A 25325-nucleotide genomic window follows, 5' to 3' on the forward strand; every position below is an offset into this window, starting at 1 on the left:
CTCTGTTGTTCTGACAGCTTGATTTCGTGGTCTCTCGGTGGGCAGCTCAGGGCAACATGATGGGCTTCTTAATCTGAGCTTTTCATGGTGTCTGTCAGGGCCAGAGGAGGAGGAAGAGCGTGTGTGTGTGTGTGTGTGAGTAGCTTTTGGAAACGGCTGTCTGACCCGACCGTGGGGAGCAGCTCCTATTAGACAGAATCTTCTCAAGCGTATCTCCGATCTGCTGACAGCGTCACAAACACACACACACACACACACACACACACACACACACACACACACACGTGCTTACATATTCTGATAAAACTGGCATTTTCTCTTCTTTTCTTTCTTTTTTTACCCCCCCTCTTCATCTCTACATTCTTGCTCTTTTTTTATAATCTACATTTTTTTTATGCGTCATTCTTATCGAGCTTTACTGAAAGCATCATGCATGTCGATGAGGTTAGCCACAGACTGATGTCATATGCTAAATCTTTATTATAAAGTGAGAACCCTGAATATACAGTATATCCCCTTATGGACATATTCATAAAGCATTATCCACCTTGTTTTTAACATAAGAGTTGGTTCCGGCCATTTGTACATTGAATGTGTCTGGCTTCCGGTGTCATCTGTGATATTGCAAACTGGAATTTCTTATACTGTTGTAATTATAAACACACTGGTTTGTAGTGCAAATAGTTTTATGTTTACTGTTATTCTTCTAGGCTATTTATTTCACATAGCGGCTAATGAATCAGAAGTCCTGCACATTCACAGAAAATAACTTTTTTCTGTGTTGCAAAACAAGGTGGATAATGCAGCTTGTTATCTAGCCTATATATAATGCACTACAATATAATATAATGATATATGCATTATTATAAGCATAAGACATATGGTCACCTTTATTTATATAGCGCTTTATACAAGATTGTTTCGAGCTTTATAGTGATAACAGGGAAATGAAGCATGTCGGCTGTTGTTCAGTGTTGATTCAGTTCCGTCGTAAAGATCATCAATTATTAAATTAGTTCATTTCATCTATAAAGCAGTTCTGGAACAAATTACGTCATCGTCCAGCTCAGTTCGGTTCAACAGCGTAAGTACAGTCAGATTAACAATGTTGTCGTGAAATGTGTAATATAGCATGTGAAATGTGTTTTTTTGATACTGTGTTTTATACTTAGACTTTAATATAGCAAAGATAACACAAGATGATTTTGATCTAGACAAATTTCACTTTAATGACAGTGCAGCATGAACTTTCTATAAAATATCTACTTTTGTGTTGCACCAACCCGATCGCACGGCAAATCATATGAATTTTACGAGGTGGCAAATTCGTATGAATTCATTCAACCTCACTCGTACGAATTTTGCTAAATAAATTATATATATACTAACTAAATATAGATTTTGTCGGTCGATAAAAAAAATGAACTAATCACACATTTTTTTGTAATTATTTGTGGTTAATAAAACCTAACATTTAATTAAACACTATCCCTTTAATCTAACTATCCCTTTAAGAGAAAAGAACAAATATTTAATTTTATGAATACCACAGAACACTACTATTTCAAGTCAAAAAAACATTGTTCACTTCAGCCTTGAATATGGCGTTCAGTAGTTTACAACACAAGATGTGTCCCACAGCATGTTCAGCTGGACTGGAGTGACTGGAGTTCAGTATAAGTACCAGAGGCCTGGGGGGATTTCAGCTGGTGAAATACACTAAGTGCTCCGTGACAGCAGATATTGTAACAAAAGAAAACAAGAAACAATAAAAACACAAAGGGAAAGCAGCTCTCTTGATTAATTGTGTGGTTAAAAGTGCCACAAGCGTTTACAAATGCATCTGTTGTGCTCTAACAAAGACAGTTAACAGCGGGTGAAGTGCAGGGAGGGACGAGGACATGTGACCTATTGTTCACTCATTTACGCTTGATGTTCAGGACCGTTTGTCAGGGTGAAATATTGACTGCTCGGAGGAAAGAATCACACTCCGTTTGGCTTCAGGGTTCACATGCAATATATTTGGTGTTTTAAAAGAACTTGAATGCTGTGAAACTCTTTTTTTTTTTTGGACTGTAATGGTCTAAATCGAGTGTGTTCACCTGATTGTTTCACGTCCGACTGAAAGCAAAGGCAAACGCGGTTTCAAATGCACAGGCTGTTTTGACACATTTTATGCTAAAAGAATATCCATCATCTGTCATGTAAATCAGCATCTGTATTTAAAATGATCTAACATTATGACAAAAGGATTATTAATTAGGGATTTCCAGAATCTGTTTTAAATATAGACACAACAGCAAAAAAATTGCTTCACTCAAAGAATTCATAATACGTTTAATTTAGCTCATAAATGAATAACCTCCCGCATGCAGGTATTTTTGCTTTGTGTCAATTTGTTTTTTCATGAAATGCTTTTTTGGCCTGTTATAAGAAATCTAAATGTTCTTTAACGTCAAAAATGAAAAACAAAAAAGTCTCACTTTTTAGTAAAGTAAAACACTTGCATTATTGCGTATGCATACAAGTAAATTACTGAGTGATATAAATGAATTACATGTAAATCATATCCTTCAAAGCAGCAATGACTCGCAGTTACTATATTATAATTAAGTCTAATGTATATGTCATAATGTAAAGTGTTACCGCAACTCTGCTGATGCAAGAGTTAATTTACTTTTTCCAGTTGCTTTGCCACATAAACTGAAACCAGTCCTGTGGATTGAAAGGAAAAAGGAAGTATTTTTTTTAAAGATTAATATTTTCATTCATCAAAAATTCATTAAATGAATCAAGTGGCAGGAAAGACATGTATAACGTTACAACGTTTCACATGCTATTCTTTTGAACTATTCATTAAAGAAAACATATCATCTTTTCAACAAAAAAAACTAAGCGTTGATGATGATAAATGTTCTGAAGGATCATGTGACTCTGAAGACTGGAGTAATGATGCTGAAAATTCAGCTTTCATCACAGGAATAAATTACATTTTAAAATATATTCACTTTTAAATAGTAATAATATTTCAAAATATTACTGTTTTTACTGTATTTGTGATTAAATACATACAACCGTGGTGAGCATAAGAGATTTCTTTCAAAAACATTTAATAATCTAATGAACTCCAAACATAGTGTGTGTGTATATATATATATCATTTTCTATACATGAAGGGAACTTAAAAGTGAGAACAAATCATTTTCGAGTAGATATTGCTGTGTAAAGTAGTTTAAAGTGAGCTTTGTGATCCTAATGGAAAACATTTACACACCTGCGGCTTTATAACATCTACATCTTTAACGGACAACAATAACAGTCTTGTTTTCATTGATCTCCTGTTACGCATCTAAGTTTCTCATCTCATTTAACATCCAATTTACGTAGTTACGACACAAACAGCTCGACAGCATAAATTGCAGCAGTAACCTATACATTCCTCCCTGTGATTACTCTTGTGTGTGTGTGTGTGTGTGTGTGCAGGTTAGGAGTTTCGCAGAGGAAAGTGAATGGAGAGTAATGGATGGTTTGCTGTGAGTGAGTGTCTCTGGCTCACCAAATACAATTTTTCTCTTCAAACAATCACTCGGTGTCTCTGAGGAGCCCCTGGCGCAGTAATTGATATGATTAGCCGTAAGTGGCTGCTTCACAGCTATGTTATGTCTGTTTTATTGTAATTAGATTTTTTTGGTCGTCTTTGAGGAGCTGAACTTAAATGACTGCATGTTCTCCCTCTGAAGTATTCAATCAGATGCTCATTAGACGAGAAAGACAGATTCATCTTTGCTGATTTTTCTCCTCTTTCTCTCTTCCTCATCTTCCGTCTTTGTTTTCCTCTTTTTCGTCATTCATATAGATGATTCGTTCGTGAGATGAAACAGAGAATTGTAATTTCTGCCTGTGGTCATTACAAGCTAGTGGAGAAATAACGTAAGAGAAACTGAATTTCTTTACTGTTTGTTCTCACACACACATTGTGTTTTCATGTTTTATGAGGACAGAATGACTTTTATACTGTGTAATCTGTATATTCTGTCCCCTCACACTAACCCTACCCCTAAACCCATCACAGAAAACTTTCTGCATTTTTACATTTTCAAACTTACTTTAGCCCCTTTTACACGGAGATTCCTGAAAATTCACTGATAATGTGTCCCGGGATCGTTTGATTTTGGTTCATTCGCAATGCTAGTGATTTTTCAGAATCTGTGCGTGCGTTCACACAAAGATACCGTAAAGATCCCGTAAAGACATCAACGTGACGTGTAATGTCTCTGCAGCGTCTTCAGTTTGCTTATGATCTATCGAGAAATCACTTTTTTATTTCTGATTCGATCATAAATTAGCACGTCACGCACCATATCACTACGCTGGCGAACGATCTCCGCTTCAGCGTCATCACTACGGCACAGCCCTTTACGGCATCGATCCTGCCTTTTGTTCACACAGGACTGCGGGACAATGTTACTATAGGTCCCCATCCCGGGATCGATGCCGGACTCAATCCCGGGACATGTTTGCGTTCACACAGAAGGCACTCTGGCAATTTTATGGCAATTTTCTGGGATCAACGCTCTGTGTGAAAGGGGCTTATGATTTATAAGCTGTTTTTCTCGGGGACCAAAAAACGTCCCCACAAGGTCAAGGATTTTGGATATTGCCATTTTTGTGGCAACATAGGGTTTAGTAGGGAACACATAGGGTTTAGCTGAGACACACACACACACTGATGCCAAATCTTTCCTCTTCACGTTTACTGACCCTTTATTCTGTCTTCTGTCATGTTAATTTGCTAATTCACAGCTTAAAGGAGAACTCCGGTCAATTTTAACATTGAGCTCATTTTTTAGTAAATTTGGAGTGCTGTCAGTACAGAGAACAACGACAAAAATCGGTGTTGCCTACACCGTGTTATCCTCTTTTTAAAATTTGCACCCTGTTGACTTCAATGGGGCAAGTTTTAAACCTGCTTTTAGCCTCTTAACATCCTTGATGTGTCATTACAAGTGCCCAGCCATGTGAGTGATTCCTTCAGAGTGAACACGGGTGAATCTGACTGCAGTAGATGTGAAAGATATGAATAAAAATGATGTTATTTCAGCCAGCGCACATACCTGTATTTACATCCTGTTTTCCGTTGAAGTCCACAGTAGTCGATTGTCGAGTTCGGGCGCATGATCGTACGTACTAAACCAATGCGCGTGAACTCGGCAATCGATTACTATGGACTTCGACCGAAAACAGGATGTAAATACAGGTATGTGCGCTGGCTGAAATAACATCATTTTTATTCATATCTTTCACATCTACTGCAGTCAGATTCACCATGTTCACTCTGAAAGAATCACTCACATGGCTGGGCACTTGTAATGACACATCAAGGATGTTAAGAGGCTAAAAGCAGGTTTAAAACTTGCCCCATTGAAGTCAACAGGGTGCAAATTTTAAAAAGAGGATAACACGGTGTAGGCAACACCGATTTTTGTCGTTGTTCTCTGTATTGACAGCACTCCAAATTTACAAAAAAATGAGCTCAATGTTAAAATTGACCGGAGTTCTCCTTTAATTATGCCATTTTTCAACCACCGTTTTCACTGAATGAAATTGCAAAACTAATGACTGTTTCCAAACAGGTTTCCTGAAAATCCCAGCTGTCTGCCTTTGGTTTCACGCTGATCCTACAGAAAAGAGTTTCCTTTGGTGAGCGGTTGGTACTTTCAAGTATTTTTTGCATATTTACGTCCAGTATGGGTTTTTTTTTTACTACAGACTGAATGATCTCATGTAACTAGCTCCAATTTTTTTTATTTTTGAACTTCCTATAGTTGATGTGGTTGTGGGAATTTGTTCCAGTAATAGTTATACTGTATCTGACCATTCCTTGATGGAAAGTTAAAGGTTTCAAAACTCAGTCTTAGTATTTAAGCCAGATTGTGAGGGTTAGAGGTCAGTTAAAGTATATGTGGTGCTGTGGCTTAGTCATTTAAGATCTGTTAACTGGAAAAATGCCTCATTTGTGTCATTGTACACTGTAAAGTGATTGCCATTGTATTAAAGGCATAATTCACCCAAAAATTATAGTCTGTCATCATTTACTCACCTCAGGTCGTTTCAAGCCTGTTTGACTCTTCTGCGAAACACAAAAGAAGTTATCTTGAAGAATGCTGACTTTCATTGTATTTCAAAATATCTTTTCGCGTGTTTCACAGAAAATAAGTCATACAGGTTTGGATTGAGTGGGAATAAATGATTACCAGCTTAATTTTTTTTGGGTGGACTATCCCTTTAAGTGTATTTTAGCAAGCAACCTCCCATTCACAACACCCTAGCAAACAGGTAAACACCACTAAATGTTAATATGTAGTTTATTCAAAGGAAAAATAGTAAATAAACACAGGCGATAACTCCAACAGATTAGCTGTCTGACCGCAATTATGTATGTCACCACATCTGATTTAAGATGCAATAAAAAAGCTGTTATGGCACATTATGAATTTTTAATGAAATCTAATAATTTTTAGCTAAAAATCATCATGATCATCATTCATAGGCTTGTCTACCGACAGGCTGATTCAGCTCTGAGCTGCTCTGTAAAGGACGGAGTTTGTGTAATTGGCTGATAATGGGTTTTATAGAATGTGTTGTCATAAAAGAGGGTGTTTTCATTTCATATTAAACTCTCATTGAAAGCCGACGTCCCTTTCATTGTGCCTCCACATTAAGGTTTAAGTACCCTCTTTTGCAGGTGTTTCCTGAATTCTGGCGAGCAAAATGCGCACATACAAATTTGTGGCCTTTGATTGTGTGTTTATGTAGTAAAAGCTGTAGATGTAATAGGAGTTGCTCAGTGTGAAGGCTATAGTGTCTTAATTAGCCCCGATTGCTCTGTGAAAGCCCTCAAGTGCCTGAATTAGCCGTAAAAAAACACTCAGTGCATTAACATGTCTCGCAGAAAAATTGGGAATAGAAAAACAATTCATCACCAATGCTGCATATTTAGTTTGGGTTTGTTAATACAATGTTGACAATATACGCTCTATATTTCCATATTATGCTATGTAGTATCTATCTATCTATCTATCTATCTATCTATCTATCTATCTATCTATCTATCTATCTATCTATCTATCTATCTATCTATCTATCTATCTAATATATGTGTATACTTATGTGTATAATGTGTGTGTGTGTGTGTGTGTGTGTGTGTGTGTGTGTGTGTGTGTGTGTGTATTCAGTTTGCCTTAAGTATTTGAGTATACATATATTTTGGTAACACTTTACAATAAGGTTCATTAATTAAAATTAGTTAACTAGTTGACATGAACTTAGGATGAACAATACTTCTACAGCATTTATTAATCTTACTTCATATTAATGTCAACATTTACTAATACATTATTAAAATCAAAGGTTGCATTTGTTAACATTAGTTAATGTACTGTGATCTAACATGAACAAACAATGAATAGCTGTATTTTAACTAACATTAACAACGATTAACTAATATAGTAACAAATGTATTGCTCATTGTTAGTTCATGTTAATACATTAGCTAATGCTAACGACTTAAGCTTATTGTAAAGTGTTACCTAGATTTCTTCAAATATATTTGGCTTTTTGCATATATTTTTGCAAATATATATATTTGCATATGTTTTTACCTTCATATATATATATATATATATATTTGACTTTTTGCATAAAATAATGGTGATTTGGGGTCTTCATCTACTTGCATGCTCAAATCTAGTGCTCAGAGTCAGTTAATATAAATGAATGAGTTCTTGACAGAGGGGGCCGGGCCCCATGGTTTGACTGGTCTATTCAGCAGTAATTTTACTCTATAAAGGTCTGGCTAAATCCACCTCCAGACAAAGCGGAGTAGCATTAGAGACACAAAAGCTTCACAGAGACCCTGAGTACTCCTCATTAACCAGCATGCAGCTCTCCATGCTAACGCTAATAAAGACTCGCGCCGCCACCACCCTCTTATCAGAGAGCTTTCCTCTTCCCATCTCATCCTCTTTAAATCCACCACCATACTTCTCTTGAGAGAAAGCACTCTTGCGGAAGGCATGGAAATACCCATTTAGGTTTTGTCCGCGGTTTGGCTTTTTAAATGAATTTCTCTTTTACAAACAATCAGAATGCTCCATCAACCTGTAAATCAAGAGGCTCTGTGTAAAAGCCTGACTTATGAGATGTTTAAAATGGAGAGATGTGGCCTGCGTAATGCTTCCAAAATGCATCTCTCTCAATCTAATAAATTGCAAAAAATGTCCTAACACGTAAATGCATTTGAAATTAAGCTCATAATAGGGGCCTTGCAATAAAACGCACATTACTTCCCCCATTTTCAGCATTTGATGGAAATCAAGGTTTTGAATCTTTTATTTTGTGAAGTAGAAGAACATTTTTATATTTTCCCAAAATGAGTGTGTGAAGGCCTCTATTACCAGGGCGCATGTCTGATTGGTCTCTTAAAAGTCCAGTCATTTCCCTTCGTGCTCACAAGAAAAACGAATTAAAACCAAATTCGCGAGCAGGTGCGAGTAGCGGCCGCCATTGATAGGTGAATCTCGGTGAACAGCATGAGAGAGGTGTTGGAAATGAGATCCTGCTGCCGGCCCGCTTTACAAAACCAGACCGGCCTCCTCCTCACAATATGTATTACAAATTGGCTATTTGTATTGAGACTCTTCGGGGGCCCGAGGCACCGAGGGCACACATTCCCTGGGGACGGAGGGTCTATAGCGGGGTCTTTTTAGCACCGTGCGGGGATGATGGGATGAGAAAGAGAGAGAAGGGGCCCGGTTACGGTGGAAAATTATGTCACTGGAGTGCGCGCGGTGTCATTAATGCCACCCTCCCTTTTTCCTGACTCTCTCAGGGGCCCCGCGCGCTCTCATCAGAATGCTAATTTACCATTTAAGAATCCTCCCCTGCGCGCCCCTTCTCAATGGACTTTCGGCGAGGAGAAAAGACGAAACGCACGCGTGCAACTTGGCCGCACAGATGCGGAGTGTCACCAGGCGCGCGGTTGCACTCCTCGCCCATGTGCATTCAACCCCAATTAATTAACCCGTGGGGCTCAAAGCGAGCAGGTACCCCTCCGCGGCCAGCCTCCGGTTTTTAAATGCGCATCTCATTTCTCAATTGGCTGCTCTGGCCACTTTTGTTAAGAGAGGGGACTCTTTTTTTTTTTTCACCCGTGCATATTCCTCGGCTTATCCTAGATTTAGGCTCTGTTCTAAAAGCAAGTGAGTTGACTACACAGGGAGCATTTTAAGGCATCAAAAGGTGTACTAAGATAGATGATTAAAATGTTAAATCATGTTTATCTTTACAGAGAAGGAAATCCCTCTATAAAAATATGTTGCATACTCATTTTTTCATACTGTTAAACATCGCAGGTAATGTCAGAAATCATGATTTAAAATTATACTTGTATTTCTAATCTAATCAAAAATTTGACTTTTGGTTAGATTAATCATTGATTCATCATGATTGATCTTTTTTTTTTTCTTTGCTTATTAGAGTATTACATTGTTGACTTGGCAACATTCTAACAACAGACTGTATTAAACTTAATTATGAGTCGAGTCTTCAGTGTGGTTCGTCTATAGAGAGAGTTTTAAGTTTGCACTCTTAAAAGTAAAGGATCCTAAAGGAGGTTTTTGCAGCGATGCCATTTGAAGATCCGGTAACACTTTAAGTAAGGCTATCAACTAAGAATGAACTTCTTACTTCTTCAGCATTAATTAATCTTAGTTAATATGAATGTCAACATTTACTAATACATTATTCAAATCAAAGGTTGTATTTGTTAACATTAGTTAATGCACCGTGAACTAACATGAACAAACAATTAACTGCTATATTTTTATTAACTAACAAGATGAATAAATACTGTAACAAATATATTGCTCATTGTTAGTTCATGTTAGTTAATACATTAACTAATGAAACCTCATTGTAAAGTGTTACCGAAGATCCATTCTGTTCCCTAAAGAACCTTTAAGTGAAACAACCATTTAAGAACATTTTAATAATCTGAAGGACCTTTTTCCTCGATAAAGAACCTTTTGTTCAATGAAATTTTCCATGGATGTTAAGCTTCTTCATGGAACAAATGATGCCAATAAGGAACCTTTATTTTTAAGAGTGTGGATCACATCCTAGAACTCAGAAATGATTAATTTCTTGTATGTATTGCTCATAATGCTAAAATGGATGCAGATCTGTTGTTGGTAACATCAGTATATACATTGGTGAAATGTTTAAAACGAAGAAAGTGCACCATAAGCATGTTACCTATGATAAAAAAAAGTAAAATGTGTGGAGGTAGCTACCTTTAACTCTTTGGGCCACTGCCATTTTGGTTCTTTTTACAACTTACAATGGTCAAGTGAAAGAAATGGTAGCTTTCATAAAAGTATAAGTTTGTTATAAGTCAAATACTTGACATGATCTGAGCCCAGTGCTAAGAAGGCAGCTTGCTAGGTTTTGAAACGGCGGCCTAATCCTCCTCTAGATCCTGCGTGAGAATTACACTGAGAGGCAGCTCATGGAAAATCAAACCCTATAAAGCGTTTCCTTTGTTTGGCCCCCCGCGCTCCCTTGACGGATCCCGGATGAAGGACTCAAATAGAGAGTGATGGCGCTCTAATTGCAGGCAGTTGTCATATGGAGATATTTGAATAGAGATTACGGGCGCCACTTGACGCAGATCCACTCCCGTTTAGAGCAGTAAAGCAATGAGAGATCAGGAGAAACTGAGGGATTACACAAATGGACTACACTTACCCAATTAACACTCTAACAAGAGACAGAACGCACTGCTTAACATCTCAATAGCGCTGTTTTGGGCTGTTCGGCCCACCTCGTGCTGAATGTCTAATGCCAGATTAGCCATAATAACAGATTTTTGTAATCCGTGTGAAGAGGGGAAATCACTCCATGTGACTCCTCATGGTCAAATTAGAAGTTGGGGTGTTTAAATTGATTGCTAGAATGTGTATTGTTGGCCAACATGTTTGTGCCGCATCTGTTCAATTATAAAAATATATTTCATGTATGCTCATTGTTAAGCATTGTTGTAGCATAAAAAAATCTGACTTTAATCCATGACGAATAGTGCCACTATTAAATTAGCGACAGATACAATTCAAAATTCAAACTTTTATGGATGGAAATATAGATAGATAGATAGATAGATAGATAGATAGATAGATAGATAGATAGATAGATAGATAGATAGATAGATAGATAGATAGATAGATAGATAGATAGATAGATAAGATAGGTAGATAAATGGATAGATGGATGGAAAGAGAGAGAGAGAGAGAGAGAGAGAGAGATGGATGGATGGATGGATGGATGGATGGATGGATGGATGGATGGAAAGAGAGAGAGAGAGAGAGGGATGGATAGATGGATGGATGAATGGATAGATGGATGCATAGATGGATGGATAGATAGATAGATTGATGGATTGATGGATTGAAGGATTGATGGATTGATGAATTTATGGATTGATGAATTTATGGATATATGGATTGATGAATTTATGGATATATGGATTGATGAATTTATGGATATATGGATTGATGGCTTGATGATAGAGAGAGAGAGAGATAAATGGATGGAAAGATAGAGAGAGAGATATGGATGGATGGATGGATGGATGGATGGATAGGTATATGGATGGATAGATATATGGATATATGGATTGATGGATATATGGATATATGGATTGATGGATAGATGGATTGATGGATTGATGATAGAGAGAGAGAGATAGGGATAGATGGATGGAAAGATAGAGAGAGAGATATGGATGGATGGATGGATGGATGGATGGATGGATGGATGGATAGATGGATAGATAGATAGATAGATAGATAGATAGATATAGATAGATAGATAGATAGATAGATAGATAGATAGATAGATAGATAGATAGATAGATAGATAGATAGATAGATAGATAGATAGATAGATTATAGTCAAAAGTATTATAGTCAAATGTAAAGTTTGAAGAGATTTTTGGAATGAGATATTTTGAAATAAATACACTTAGCTTGTATTCACTTGCTTCTCTTTTACAGCACAGACCTATGGAAACCAAAAATGTGCAAGAGTAGTGTGAAGTGTATGTTCAGTTTTTTGAGCGCGCTGTGTGTGTGTAAATGGCTTCACTAATCATTGCGTTTGAAAAGCTCTGATTTATGGCTGTTGTTGAATGCGGGCCATGATGAGAGGGCCGGTGGTAAGTGCATTTGGATGTCTCTGTGTGATGGTGGCGTAAATAGGCGCTTTATTTATTGCCGTGCTGGGGCCCTCCGCGCGGAAGAGCGCCTCCCCAAATTGAAATATAGCGCGAGTTTACTCTGCTGATTAGGGCTCGAGCGCTGCAGCCGCCCAAGGCTATCATCAAACAGAGAACGCCACGAGCTGACACCTAATTGTGGCGGGATTAATGTGCTCGGAGTGACAACAAATAACCCCGAGTGTCAGCGCGAGAGACTGGTCCCGCACAATGGATGAGGCGCCGGGCCTTTGGTGTGGGGCCACGTGGGACCCTAATGTGGTGTAATCCGTGATAATCCTATAAAGGCTCAGTTATAGGTGTTGGTTCCCCTTTAGGGATTATAGGTGTCCTGCTGAGAGAGATTTTGTCGGGATTCAATGGTTGAATTATTTGGTAACATTCCGTTAAACCTATAATATAATGAGCATTTGAATGTGGGATTTGTCCACGGGACAATACGTGTCGCCAATTGTAGTGGGAAATAGAGGTGATTGCAAGAATAAAAATAGCTCGCCAGCATGTTTATGTAGCACTTAGGCCTACTTGTTTTGAACATGCTGATTTGTAGCCTTATTGTTAGATGTAATGAAGAAAATGGTCTCTTTCTGGTATGAACTGAATTACATTTACTTGTTTTGTTTTGTTTTTTCACAATGCATTATTTCGCTTCATTGCTGTGAACTGAAATGCAGTCGCCCACTTAGTGTCTGTTAAGGATGCTACCTTAGAAAACAACTGAACACAAAATTGGTTGTGTTGTGTGACTGTAAAGCGCATTTACAAATAGATATGTTTACAAGTAGTAGCTAATGTGACAGCATAATGAACTTTGTGGGCTATGATTATCTTTGCCTCACATGAACATGTTTGCAAGCAGATAATATTCCCGAACTTCTAACATAACCCCTCCCATACACACACAGTGTCCCTACAGACACTCATCCGAGCGTTACCATATAAACTTCCAATAAAACGGAGCCGCGTGATGACCTTTACCGTAATTCATCACCGCGCGCGCCGGTGACTGAGGGGGGCCCTTCACAGACCGATAATTTGATTACTACAACATCTGTAACATCAATAATGTCCGATGAGATTGTTTTGCGCACCCAAACATACCGTGGCCATAAAAGAGAGAGAGAGAGAGGTGTCATCATCTCTCTGACATTTTACTTGCATTCTCGATTAGGTGAGCGTGCAAGATTAGAGAATATCCACGTGGTCGCACCAGGACGTTTGACGGTGACTGCCATATGCCATATTGGACAAGTGTCATCATACTTTGCTAAGTATTGCATATCTCAGTACTTTAATGTCATCTGTGATTAAATGGAGTCGCTTTGACTGAAGCAAGCTTAAACTGACACTGTCGTGCCCCTGATTATCCTAAATCACTTTTCATGCTCTTGAATTTGTCTCACCTGTTTTATAATGAGTTTAAATCGTAGGTGAGAGACACAGCCCGTCTGCACGGTTTAAAAAACACTTAGAACTGGATATAAATGTTTTGCTTAACCAGAGGAAGCATTGCGCTCACAATCCAATCGCGTGATCCATTAAGCTCATTTATTAAACGCAATTTGCCTTGTGTCATTGACTTGAGTAACGCCTCGGAGTTAAGAACGGTAAAGACACAGACACGACCAGCGGGCGGGACAGCAGGGAAACACGGATCTGACACACGGAATTAGGAGGCAATTAAGAGGAGGTGGTTCCCGGATAAACGGCGGACACCTATGGACAGCGCTGGGCGAGTGTAATGTCAGCTTAATTGCTATATTCTGATCGCTGTTTAATGGCGCTATCACCTTCTGAAGCTCGCCGGCACCTCTAAAGCTGAGCAGAGGCGCTTGATGGGGATTAACCGGTCAGTGTGGTGACCTAGTAAAAAAAAAAAAAATCAATGCGTAAGGTTTTACGTCAAAAGTCCAGTCAAGTGAATGTTAGTCTTAAATTCGGATCATTTTTGTGCATGGTATCCTCTACAATTTCCTACACCATAATGTTATAATGTGGATGGGTGGATGGGTGGATGGGTGGATGGGTGGATGGATGGATGGATGGATGGATGGATAGATAGATAGATAGATAATGTGGATGGGTGGATGGGTGGATGGGTGGATGGGTGGATGGATGGATGGATGGATGGATGGATGGATGGATGGATAGATAGATAGATAGATAGATAGATAGATAGATAGATAGATAGATAGATAGATAGATAGATAGATAGATAGATAGATAGATAGATAGATAGATAGATAGATAGATAGATAGATAGATAGATAGATGAATAAATGTAAATGTAAAGATAGATAGATAGATAGATAGATAGATAGATAGATAGATAGATAGATAAGTCAGTATATTATAATGAAGTAATATTATATAATGTTTGATAAATAAATTAATAACCACTATAAACCAAAATATAAAACATTTCTATAATGAAGGTTGAACTGTGTTCTCAGAACAAATATTGTCATTATATGCATTTAATAATTGCAATAGCCAATCTGTTGGCAATCTTGTTACTTATGCTATTTCAAGACAGGTTCATAATGTGACAGCATGCATTGTTATTGGTCAGCGTGTGTTTAATAAACTATCTTTTTTTCCAGGGCAACGATGTTGGAAATGTTTAGATGGCTTTATGTAATGTGTCTATGCATAAATTGACATAAAAATAAACCCACTCTGATACATTTTCACTGGAGTAGAAAGTGTGACAACTAGCCCCGGTCTCCTCTGCTACAGTACATAGTAAGTCACATTCATTTTTTTGTCTCCTGACCATAGATGACACAAAATCTCATCTCAGCACTTTTGATAAATGTCTACGCTAATTTTAATTTTGTCATTTTATCTGAATATCAACATTTGAGCAGATTTAGTCACCCGAAACAGTTCTGAGGTTAATTGATCTAATTTTGTGTCTCTGGGAAACAGTGCTCTATGATACTGTATTAAGTTTTTTGTGTCTATTTGTTAATGAGGGATTTGTGGACATATTAATGTTTTTGGATTTGAGGAGTAAAAGTTATAGTTTTTATTTTGAAGTAAAAAAGATCAAATTAGACCCATGAGGTAAGATGTCCCCCCTTCAAGTGGCATGTTGTTTCTAGTGTGATTTATTTTTTATCATCACTTTAATCTTTTTTAATCATTATTTTAATTAATGGGGGTTATTATTCAGTATTCCATGAATTAAATGTACATTTCAGACATCTTCGCTTTCATTAAAACCTATGGGTTAGTTGAGTGAAATTATTCAATTTGCATTTGTGGCATATCTCCAATTAAAATATGGGCTATTAAATATGTAAACATATAAGTCGCAGAATAATTTGACCTTTTAGATAAATCTCTTTTCCTGGGATTCTGCTTTGTCTGTCATATGGCCTCATATGGTAATGGGCTCTTTGAAATAATTTTACATTTTGTTCTATAACAAGTAATAAGCAAACGTTTCTATTTATAACACATTGGCTGATGCATAATAATCCTGCACGTGCTAAACTTAGCTATATTTAAATATGTAACCATTTAAAAGTAAATGCACATTGTTCTGAAGGAGGGCATCTTTCCCCATTACCTAATAATTAGCCAAAATGCATGCAAAGTCATGCGTTTGCAAATTGCATATTTTGCGTGGCGGGTTGATTGTGTGCGGGTCTGCGTGGTTTTGCGGGTCTGCATGACGCCTTTCCCATGCGCACGGCTGCATGATTAGTTGTGGGTTGTATTAACTAACATGTGCACGTATTTGTGAAGCACTTTAAATCATCTTTGTTTGTGCTTTGCAAAACCCCATTTGTTCCAGTTTGTGATGGCTGTTTTCTTGCCCCTGGTTTTCACTATTAGGCATATTTTAAGGCCAGGCGCGCGCAGGCAGCAGAGCCACTATGTTCAAGGTTGAGTTACTTTTGGGGCTTTTTTTGTGTGTGTGAGCTATTTGTCTCAGCAGTCAGTACTGTTAATGTTACATTAGGTGTTTGATGTTTCATCATTCCAACCAATATTGCGTGAGATAACGAATGTAAAATGAAACCGCTAGGAACACGTTTGAATTCCCTCAGAAGGTGCGGGGAAAAAAATTCCACGCGCCATGCCTATTAGCCTGGGTAATTTATTTTGTGTATGTCAGAAAACAAGAAGGCTAGAAAAAGAATATGGGGCTTTCTTTTCCATTACCAAACATTACAATCTTATTTCCATCACTGCACCGTTAAGTAATTTGCGAAAAGCCAACAGAGTCTGGCGCGCCACGCGCGTGGCGTGTGTTTAAACCCATTACTTTACCTTTTAATCAAACCTCGCGCTCGTGTCAAAACGCGCCGTTTTCGCCATGCATCTCTCTGAGCTCGTTCCAGTTCACCGGATGACCTTGAAAATGTTTGCTCTCCTAAACGTTGTACCGCCTCTCTCTCTCTCTCTCTCTCTCTCTCTCTCTCTCTCTCTCTCTCTCTCTCTCTCTCTCTCTCTCTCACTCACACACACACACACACACACACACACACGTCATGTAATGTTTTCATTGTTATAATATCCTTGTTTCAATCCATTTAACTTTTTAAATTGTCACAGTTATCTCATTTTGTACCTGAATAGGCTATATGATTTTTCAGAATATCAACTTGAATTCCTCATCACAATTATATTCAAAATAGTCAAAAAGTGTAATGAACTGCAGGTTCTAACTTTCGTTTGACTTACAAATTTAAGGCAATAATCAAACTTAGTAAGGTTTAGTAAGGCAGAAATTTATAAATGTGGGGGTGTACAGTGAAAATCATATCTTTTGTGTCCCTTAAATCAGTATTTGTTTCCATATTGTTGTTTTCTTGTAGTACCCTACTGTATATTTGTGAAAATATTTTATAAGTTGTTTTAGACTTAACAGTAGAATGTCTAAATTAATATTTGCATACAATTAGATTTAGTGCAATTATCATAGAGCTAAGTCCTTATAGGCTGCAATGCAAACATTTCAGTAATCGGAAAAATTACAAAAGTAGAGGCCTATTGTATAGTTAACGTTTGAATGCTGAGGGCGCCAAACATGGTTGCGCGAGACGAATCTCAAAAGAAAAATACTGACAGAAATTCTTAGAAAAAGTGGACTCTCTCAGAGGTAGGCTACTGAATATCTCGCACTCGCTCGGTTTTAAGGTAAAAAATTAATACGGAATACGCAAAAAAAAGTTTAAACGCTTTAAAGACCGATTAACAGTTCGAGATTAAATGCGTTTATGTGACTGCTGCCCTCAGTTACGTGCACGCGCGCCTTTAGGATTGGCTTTATGCTTTTTGGAAGTGTGTGTGTGTGTGTGTGTGTATAGGTGGGGAGGGGGATTGTTAGTTGCTTTCGGCTGTGATTTATCGCAGTCCCGGGGAACGCGGCTCCCGTTCCTGTCCTAACGCATTTCAGCGCGCGCATCAGCCGTGATTAAACACCTGCTATGGCGCGCGAACAAAGCGCGCTAATCCAATATGTATCTCTGACATCTTAAATATCGTCCAATCCCCCGGCATCACGCGCAGCTTTTCCGCAAGATGGAATTCTAAAACATATTTTTCTAATTTATGGACGGACGATAAATCAAAATTAAGCCGTGGACAATGAAATATACATCAGCGTGCCGAGAACAGGCTTGAAATGCAGCTACAGGCTCGAGCGCGCGCATAGGTGTGGGGTTTGCAGTGGGTTTTGTGGTCTTGCTTTAGGAAACATCAGAGATGGCTCAGAAATGTACCCTGGTAAGCTTAGTCTCTGCCAAAATACCATACTAAAATGAAACGGTTGTAACTTCACTGTACAAAATAAATAAATAACCAGTCGCATTTTATCCATTGCATAAAGTCACAGATAGGCCTAATAAATATGAATGACTTTTTATGTAAAAACACATTTTAGAATAACAAAATAGTCCACCAAATGTTGTCCCATCTTGACTAAATGAGTTAATTTACACGAATACTTTCAAAATGATCAATGTTGCTGTTTTTTTCTAAAGGTTTGTGAGCTCCCAGCATGCATTACAGCATGAAATATTATTGTTACAGGATAATTATTTAGCTTTTTTTCTGACTTTATTTGTCATTGTAGTTGATTTTGCTATTACTATTAGTTATTTGTTGTGGAGTCTTACTAAAAATGCTATTTTTTATGAATGATAGTTCATTTTATGAAAGATCATGATGCACTTATTATCTTTCTTTTCAATGAAAATATTGCACTGTTTTTCTTTTTACGTTAAGACTCATATATACTTTAAAATAGGAACGATCTAATGACAACTTAACATCATTTTCTAAACAGCCTGCAGTAATGATTTCAGTTTATTGGTTGAATAGGACATGTTGCTTTTTAGTTAGCAAACAAATGGAAATTGTCTGTACAAAGTATTTTACTGAAATGAAACGAAAGGAAAGCTTCTTAACTTTATACACAGGCCTATAAATGTTTGCTGTCTTTTACCTTATATCTTGCAGTTTGCAGTTGATTCTCTGCACAAGGCATCTGACTTATATGAGGTGAGTTTATGCATTTGATCTCCATCCTAACCTAATTTGCATGCTCTTTTGTCATTTAAGTCATGGCGAGCGAGTCCTATATGGTGCTATTGTTTTCTCTGGAGCTAGATTGCTCGCTCTCAGAGACGTAAAGGAAGGCCGTTCTCTCCGGTCACTGTCCCGGTGACGCTTATTATTTGTGACTCTTCAATTCCACAGTTTCCCCGAATTCTCAGCACATTCTGCCCAGTGTATTACGCGGCGTGAACTACTCGGACATCAGACGCGTGTCCGCGGCCCTATAGCCAGGTAATGGATTCAGCTCCCTGTTCCTGCGTTTGAAAACAACCCAACACCAGTGGCCCTACGACGGCTGAAACAAAGAAATTTCTGACCAGCGTTTTACTTGCCCTTCCAGGCCTTTATTCTGGATACCCGTGCTGAGAGAAGGCTCCGTGCAGGAATAATACATCATCACGCTGACCTAGTTTGCAGGACCGCGGGTGCTCGGGAAGGATAATTGTTTGTAATCATCTTAATTAATATAATAATCATCTAATTTTATACCTCCTAATGAAAATTAAGTGCATTTTGATGCATAAGTTGTAATCAGCAGGCCAAGTAATTCATCTAATGATTTGTATCGGTGTTTATTCAAATAAGCAAACAATTTAATGCATTCATTTATACAGATTAAAACTTTGCAAGCTCAAACAGGGCGGTGGAGGTAGACCTACATCTCGGCACCCTCCAACAGCCTTTAAACCCCTTTAGAAAACAAACGGTTGTAAATATTATCGTAAATATTGATTTGTATGTGGGTCGATGACAAATAAGGATGTTTGATATGATAAAAATGAGCTTAAAATCTCCATTCCAAACATGCTCAAACTGGTGGCCAAAGTTGTTTAGCTGAAAATGTGTGCAGTGAGAGCGTCATTTGTCAAACTTTAATTTAATGGCCAGTGGCAATCTCAGTAACTCGCAATATTGACCTGCATATTATGTCGCATAATGTAGGCCACAGAGTGTAGATGAAAAATAAGTCTAAAATTAATCAAATGTAAGTAGGTAATGAAGACTTGGTCATGATTGGTACCTGCAGCTAAAATGCATGCAATATAATGGCTTTACATTTCGCCGAATATTCATTTATTTATAAATTCATATTTTCTGTATAGTAGGCTCATTTACGTGTGTTTTGTAACAGTGTAATTTTTCTATGATATTCAGGAGAGAATGAGTAAAGAGCCATTTCTTGTATTCCTGCAGACTTGCTTAATTTCAGGATGTCACATTTCTATTGTCTTTTGCTTCCAGATCTTCCCTGAATGGTTTCCATCAATGCATCAGTCAATCAATCTTCACCAACACCACACAGCATCAACAACATTTTGTTGTTTCTTCTAATGGAAACGGCTCTCCATGAGAGTTCTGATGAGTGCGAGTGATGAACGAGGACACAGTTTGGTGAGAGTAAGTGAAAATCACACACTCTTCCTCCACTCAGCGACTTTTATGTAAAACAGCGCAATTAAACAATGTCTTGAAAATGAATGTATGCTGGAAACATGAGTCTCATTTGGCTGATGAATGGCCGCACTTTGGATCAAACGTGATTTTAGTTGAGTGTGCGTTTAATACCGCTCTCATTGAAGTATTTCAGACCGCATTCATTCATTCATTCATTCATCCATTCATCCATCTATCCATTCATTCATTGTAGTTGTTATCAGCCATTTAAATGTATCTTAGCTGGTTTGCTGGTCTTGCAATGTTCACTGGTTATGCTGGTCTGTTTGGATGGTTTTAGAGAGGTTTTGAGCACTTCTCAGCTGGCCAGGCAGAAGCACCATCTGGCAGACCAGCAAAACCAGCTTGGCCAGATTGGAAGACCAGCTAAACCAGAAAACCACTTTAGGCAGGTTTAAGCTGTATATTTTCAGCAAAGGTTTATTATTATTATTGCTGTCAAACTGATTAATCGCAATTAATCACATCTAACAGAAACGTTTTGTTTACATAATATATACGTGTGTATATGTGTGTGTGTGTGTATATATATATATATATATATATATATATATATATATATATATATAGATAGATAGATAGATAGATAGATAGATAGATAGATAGATAGATAGATATATTATGTGATATACACAGTATATTATGTGTGTGCGTCTGTGTATATTTGCATATATGTGTATAAATATTTGTCTGTATATACACATACACAGAGACATACATGTATACATGTATATAATATATATTATGTAAACAAAAACTTTTATGTTAATGCTATTAATTGCACTACTGATTACTGTACTTGTTTTTCGGTGTGTTGTTTTAAATTGTTGTTTAATCTGTTGTAAAGCACCTTGGTTCACCTATCGGTCGATGTAAGGTGCTATATAAATAAAGTACATTACATTACACTAATTATTATTATCATTATTATTATTATAAATGTTTAGTCACTTTGGATAAGTGTCTGCTAAATTAATAAATGTATATGTAATAATAATTATAATAATAATACTTTTAGTAGTAGGCCTACTGTTGTAGTTCCTGACAGGACTAATAATAAAACTAATAAAAATGAATAAAAACGTTTTTGTTAATTGAAATAAAGCCGAAATGAAATATAAATATTGTTTTTTTTAAACCTAAACTTAAATGAAAATTAGAAATGTTGCCTTGGCAATAAATTGAAATAAGTTTAAGCTGAAGCACTAACATTATTAACTGGAAATAAATAAAAACTGAAACTAACTAAAACTGAAAAAAAAAAAAAAAAATTAAACATTTTTAAATGAATACAATGAATACAATGACAAAAGCACATAAAGAAAGGACTAAAAAAACATGAAAATGATATAAAAAAAGTGCTAATTAAAAAAAATATTAAGAAAACTAAATAAAAACTCAAATAACTCAGTTTCCTGATGTACTTTATTGGGTGTTGCAGTCGTGTTTAGCAGCAGTTGAGTTGTTTTATATCATGGATGTTTTGTTGCTGTTCGTGAGTGAGAGCGGTTGAGGAAATTTTCATTCCAGCTTTCGCCTCTGTTCGGCCCCTGAAACAGGGGGATGTGATCAATCTGCCGCCTATTAAGGCCGTTAATTGATAATGCATACTAATTAGGCAGAGCTTTGGTACTTTAGAGACTTTGAGGAGGTAATTGTCGGCACGAGTCCAAATGTAGTTTAAAAAGCAGTCTGCACAAGGTGAAAAATTTCACTCTGCTGGCGGCGTGAGGGGCCTGTAATGAACCGCACTCATAAACGGGGGTTCTACATGCATATATGGGTCAGTAATATATATATATTTTGAAAGAAATTAATACATTTATTCAGTAAAGACATTTATAATGTTAAAAAAGTAGTGCTGTCGTTTTGAACTTCCTATTCAAAGAATCCTTAAAAAAATTGATGACGTTTCCCACCCAAAAAAATGTTCAATGTTGATAATCATCAGAAATGTTTCTTGAGCAGCAAATCATCATATTAGAATGATTTCTGAAGGATCATGAGACACTGAAGACTGGAGGAATGATGCTGAAAATTCAGTTTAGATCACAGGAATAAATTACATTTAAAAAAATATTCAAATAGAAAACCGTTATATTAAACTGTCATAATATTTCACAGTATTACTGTTTTTACTGTATTTTTTAAACAAATAAATGCAGCCTCTGTGAGCATAAGAAACTTCTTACAAAAACATAAAAAAATCGGTCACACTTTAGATTAGGGTCCAATTCTTAGTATTAACTACAACTTTTGCCTCAATAAACTCCAAATGACTGTTTGTTAATAGTTTTAAAGGTAGTTGTTAAGTTTAGGTAATGGGTAGTAGCATTAAGGGATGTAGATATAGTCATGCAGAATAAGGCATTAATATGCGCTTTATAAGCTAATATGCATGCTAATAAGTAACTAGTTAATAGTGAGAATTCGACCCTTAACTAAAGTGTTACCAAAAAATCGTACCCACGCTTTTGAACGGTTGTGCATGATGATAGCTTTTGAGTTAAAATGTGCATTCTTTAAGTGCTTTGATGATTAGTTTACTAATTATATGTAGAAATGAACTTTATAACGTTATTTGACAATATATAATGAGTATAAGGAATTTTGGTTAACACTTTATTTACAGTGTCCTTGTTACATATGTTACATGTACTTACCGTAGTAATGACAGTAAATTATGCATAATTACATGCCACTAACCCTCAACCAAACCCTAATCCTAAAGTAAGTACATAGAGTTGCTTAATATTACTCAGTACTTAAATATATGATTACACTGTAACAATGACACATTAAAATAAAGTGTAACCGAATTTTGTTGTAGCGATAATAGTGTGTGCATTGTGTCATATTATTAAAAATAAAGGGTTTGATTATAATCAAAAATTGCTATTGCTAAAATCCACAGAAGAGCCTTTATTTTAAGAGTGAACATTATAACAAAACTTCAACCACATGAGAGATTTGTGATCAACCGTGTATAAAAAGGCTCGCATGCGAACTCAGTCCTGACTAAAGTGATTTTACATTCATTAAAGTAATCAGTTACATGTAAAAATATCCTCCAGATGAGCAAATCTAAATGACAGGTAGAAATAAATATAGCCGGGTCACGGCACCACCGCTCATTCTTTGTTTTCATAAAATGCATTTAACTCACTGTTTATCATCTGTGATGTTTTTTTTTTTTTTTTTCTTCTTCTTTGAAAATGTGTGAATCTGTTTTATATAAGCTCTCTTCACCTGTCTCTCTCTCTCTCCCTCAATTTTTGGGCGAGATTTGGTCGATTTTACCACATTGGAGACGTTCTCTATTATAATTAGTTATAATTGAAAATTGCTAAAGCTAAAAACCACTGAAGAACCTTTATTCTTAAGACTGAATATAGGACATTGTTGTTCCAGATTTTAAGAACATGTGAGCAATGTCAAACAGAGATGAAGCGTCTTCGCTTGAAGGTTGTTTGAACGTTGCGCGACAGTCGGCCTACACAAACTTCTCTTGCGTTGTGTCATCTTGAGTGAGACGCATTTAACTTCACTTGATGCAACATCAAGCAGCCCCTGACAAGCATGCATCAAAGCACGCAGCTCTAATTAAACTAGATCAACATGTGAGAATATTTGTTCCTTTTCAGTGTCAAAATCAAGACCCTTTGAACCGTCAATCTCCCGCGCAAATGAGCGTGTCTGTCTGCCGTGTATAGAGGCCGGGTGTGATGTTGTCAAAAGCGGTTGCCATGGCGGTTTGTTGTGGTGCTCGACCCGAATTTGTTCCCCTTTGCTCCGCGCGTCCCTCACAAGTGAAGCCTGTGGCGCGTGTCTGAAGGTTGTCACATGCTGTTTTCTGTCCGAACGGTTCGTGGACATCCTTTAAAACGAGCCACTGTATTAATATTTATTCAAAACTTCAACTTCAACAGTTAGAGATATGTGATCGACCTCATATAAAAAAGCTCGCTTGCGAACACAGTCCTGACTAAAGTGTTTTCACATTGATTAAAGTCACCAATTACATGTAAAAATACCCTCCTAATGAGCAAGTCTAACTAAATGACTGGTTGAAATAAATATAGCCGGGTCACGGCACCACCGCGTGTTCTTTCTTGTCGTAGAATGTATTTAACTCACTGTTTATCATCTGTGACGTTTTTTTTTTCCTTGGAAAATCTGTTTTAAATAGCCTCTCTCTGTCTGTATCTCTCTCTCTCTCTCCCTCCCTGTCTTCCTTCTCTTTTTTTTCTGGATTTGTTTGTTTCCCGCTTTTCTTGAGGGGTGCGTGAAGACAGACAAGCTTGCCAGATTCATTTTCTGATCAAAGCTGTTTGATTTGGTCAATTTTGCCACATTGGAGACGTTCTCTATTACTGAGATAAATAGCCCCGGGCTAACTGTCAACCAAAACTTGTAAGCTAATAAATTATTCCAATTTCTCCCCGCCGGATTTCTCCTGGGAGACAGCCTCTAGGAAATACACTTTTTGATTAGTAAATTTGTGTGTGTGTGTGTGTCTGGACATTGGGATGTGTCGTCTTTGATTAGCGGCGGCCCTGTTAGAGCCGAGGGCGGCAGAGGGGCTGTCAGTCGAGCGCAGACTCTAATGCATAATGCATTGACACAACCGGCTTTCTGCCACCTCCCTCTCCCAGAGCGAACGGTGGCGGACCGGGTTACCCTCACCTGAGAGCGCGCTCGCTCTCTCTCTCTCTCTCTCTCTCTCTCTCTCTCTCTCTCTCTCTCTCTCTCTCTCTCTCTCTCTCTCTCTCTCTTTCTCTCACACTGTCCCTTTCTTGGCCGTCCTCACTAAGCACCTCAGGAAATAAAGCATCGTGACAGATCCTCGCTCGCTCCAGACCTGTAGTTATGAGTGCCCGGCACACACACACACTTGGAAATCGGTTGACTTGAGCTGAAAATGTGCAATCAGCAGAATAGTGTAGAGCTGTTTGACTGATAG

At 37.4% G+C, this 25325-nt stretch overlaps 1 long non-coding RNA gene across 1 annotated transcript; it reads left to right on the plus strand.

Moving 5' to 3' along the window:
• Window positions 1–18806: 18806 nt before the first annotated feature.
• Window positions 18807–19319, plus strand: LOC307144660. Its single transcript, XR_013818803.1, has 3 exons — window positions 18807–18850; window positions 19049–19138; window positions 19248–19319. It is a non-coding gene; the product is annotated as an uncharacterized lncRNA (long non-coding RNA).
• The last annotated feature ends 6006 nt before the right edge of the window (window positions 19320–25325 follow it).

This window comes from Squalius cephalus (genome assembly GCF_949319135.1).
Source record: "Squalius cephalus genome assembly, chromosome: 17".
NCBI classification, from domain to species: domain Eukaryota; kingdom Metazoa; phylum Chordata; class Actinopteri; order Cypriniformes; family Leuciscidae; genus Squalius; species Squalius cephalus.